Genomic DNA, 3,578 nt, shown 5'->3' with positions numbered 1-3,578 from the left:
GGGGGGGGGGACCTGCTTTGTAAATTGTTTAAAGGTAAAGGTAAAGCTGTCCCTGTACTTAACTAAGTAAACACTATGCCATGAAGGCATATAGTGGAGTGTATGTATAGACGGTATAGACCCACATTTTCTTGATCTAGTTGGAGGTGAATGGTCAGCTTCACACCCCGGCCACTTTACCCTCTGGGAAAGAGTTCCCAGTACCCATTGGATAAGAGGTTGTGTAGACCTAAGAGCCAATCTGAATGACATGGAGAAGTGAAAATTCTTGACCCCACCTGGACTTGAACTTGGGCCCCTTGGTCATCCACACTAGTTAGTCACTATACCGACCGTGCTATTCCGGCTCATAGAAGAATGTTTATGCCATTTCAAAATAATTATATGAATTCCACCAGAGTTATGGATCTCTGTACTGAAACACACATGGCTGCACATTTAAAATAATTAACATTTTTGGCACAACAGGTGTTATATTTTTTATTTTCTTCTATTTCAATTTTGGCTTTTATCAAAAACCTCCCCTGAGAGGGATGCCTTGCTTCCCCCTCCAATCAGAGGCTATAGTTAGAAGAACAAGCTTTCCCCGCTCCAAAGAAAAATTGGTAAACATCTACCCATCTACAGGGCTCATATCCAAGAGAACAATACACTTTACACTTATAACTGATTACAATCACATCTTGAAACACTTCAAAGAAAACAATCCTGCTCCTGGCAAGAAACAAACCACAGCAAACCAGTCTGTCTCATAACACAATGCTAATGACAACTGAATTTACTAGTTTAATTCACATTAAAAAAGTCCCCCAGTCCTGATGTCGATTTTGCTCTTGGATCTTTGCACCATGTGAATGAGGTCAGTAATGCCTACTTGTTGGGAGTATGTACTAATTCTATCTTCAGGGTAAAAGTGAGAAGAGTAGACCAGTGTTCATGTACATATAGGTTCTTTGTCCAAGAAACCCACGGTGGGGAACCAACATGGAGAGCAGACAGGAACAAATTAGCAAACACAACATTTCTGTGCCAAGGGATGCACACAATAAAACCCTATTTTGTAATGTAGATTACATTACTACTGCAAAAAACCTAGCCAAGTCCCCTTCAGAACAGTTTCTATTTAAGGAAGAGTACTGTCCTGGTAAATATCTATACTTCATGCCTCTCTCTTCAAGTCAGGAAAGTAAAACCATACAGGGAAAAATGGTCAGGGATGTACAGAAAGGAGAACAAGGTTTGAGGCTATGAGATTCCCTCTAGTTCTTCTTCTTGCAGACTTACTCTTGTGCCCTCAAGGTGGGACCAGAACATTGCTCCAAAATGTTGGCAAATACCTAACTACACAACAGTGTTACATCCCAAAATACAATAATCTTTTATTCACCATTCTGAGAACTTCAAACTCCTATAACTAACCAACCAACTCCATGAAGCTGAGTCCTTCTTGAAAATGTGCCAGTCCCTTAGCTACTCAAGAACTTCCAAACGTTTTATGAACCTCAAGACTTATTGTCTCTGTTCACAAGAGCCATAACACACCACCCCATTTCTAGAAGATCCACTTTAATATTATTCTCCCACCTACATCCAGGTCTTCCCAATTTCCCTCTTCCTTCTGGCATTCCACCTCTCTGTGCTACATGGCATGCCCATCTCATCCTCACTGACTTGATCATTCAAATTAATTTGGTCATTATGAAGCTTCTCCATTATGCAATTGTCTCCAGTGTCCTACCATTTCATTCCTCTTCAGTCCAAATATTCTCCTCAGCACCATTATCTTCAGTCTATGCCCGAGACCAAGTTTCACAGCCATAAAAACCTCATGCAAAATTGTAGGTTTATTTATTTTAAGGTTTACCTTTTTAGACAGCAAACAAAAAGTCCAAAGATTCTGAACCACATGGTAGCAAGTGTTACTCACAGTCAACCTGTTCGTAATTTCCTCATGAATCTATTTTGATTTGTTCATGTCAAAACCAAACATTTGAACTTATTTCAGAGGATCTACTGGCCAGCTTTATGTCATGATTTTAGCCTGCAATCTGGTGATGAGAGATCAACATACACATAGTATGTGGCCGTTCACTCACTGGCCGTTCCCCCCCCTCCCTTAGTCACACACCATATATGGTCTTAATCGCTCCCCACTGCTCCCATTGGTCCGTTCTCCCTAACCAACCCCCTTGCCTACTTCGTATATAAGCAGCGCCTTTCACATCCTATCACCACAGCTACTGCTCTCTGCATTCCAGCCATTCAACTGCTCTGAAGATGGAGGCGCTACGTTCCTCCGAAACGTCGGCCAACACGAAGAATACACGGTGCCTAAACCAAGAAGACGACTCTCTTCATTGTCATCGCCGTGAAAACCTCAAAACTTACATACACATAGTATCTCTGCATTTACAAGTAGACCAACCTACCCACTATCATCAATTACAGCTTTACTTTTTCTTTATGGTTTTTATGTTATCTCCCGATAGATTTCTATAACCAGCAGCTGATGTGTCCCATTTAATTTCAGTCCCACCTGGTTTTCCTCGTCCTTCCTAATAGCATATTCCAAAACAAAACTGAAAAGCAATGGAAATAAAGCATCTCTGTCTTTCAGACCACTTTAAATTTGAAACACATCAGTTTTTAACTCATGAGGACTTTACTACAGGTTCATTTAAACATATCTGAATAAGTCTAACTAGTTTCATGGGTACATAAGCTATTCATAGACTTAAAGAAAGCCTATGATTCAGTTAGGAGGGAAGTATTGTACAACATTCTGATAAGAGTTTGGGGTACCCATGAAACTAGTTAGGCTGATTAAAATGTGTTTAAATGAAACGTATGGTAAGGCCCATATAGGTAAATATTTGTCTGGTAATTTTTCTATCCAAAATGGTCTAAAACAAGGAGATGCTTTATTGCCACTCCTTATCAACTTTGCTTTAGAATATGCTATTAGGAAGGTCCAGGAAAATCAGGTGGGACTGAAATGAAATGTGACACATCAGCTGCTGGCCTATGCTGATGATGTGAATAATATACAAGGGGCAGTCAAATGAAAATGGGTCACCACGCATGATTTACATAGTGTGCAAGTTGGTAACACTGGAATTTGCTTACGGCACAAACATCTGGTGGGGACTTGTGAAAGCACAGTGACAACATGCCCTTGCACACCAGTCGTTTGTTTATTGTGCTGGAAGTAAGGTTGGCACTACATGTGGTCGTCCAACATCAGTAATGGAGGTGGGTAAAGAAAAACAGTGAAGTGTAGTGTGCTTCTTGACTGTTGAAGGAGTAGGATGAGAAATTTATCGTCGCATGTTGGTTGTTTACGGCGAACACAGCATGTCACGTTTGTGTGTGCTGGCGTGGCATAAGAGATTCCGAGAAGGATGTGTGCCACTGCAAGATGATGCTCACCCAGGACAGGCTCATTGTGTTATCACTCCTGATGTTATTGCTGTGTTGGATGGTCATATTCATGGAAGAAATTAGTCTTTTGATGGGAATAAGTCACGGTTCCGTACACGCCATTGTGACAAAACACCTGCTGTGCCGCAAAATCTGTG

Source organism: Cryptotermes secundus, unplaced genomic scaffold, assembly GCF_002891405.2.
Source record: "Cryptotermes secundus unplaced genomic scaffold, Csec_1.0 scaffold26, whole genome shotgun sequence".
NCBI classification, from domain to species: Eukaryota; Metazoa; Arthropoda; class Insecta; order Blattodea; family Kalotermitidae; genus Cryptotermes; species Cryptotermes secundus.
The sequence above is the reverse complement of the archived record's forward strand: the minus strand, read 5'-3'. Positions refer to the sequence as shown.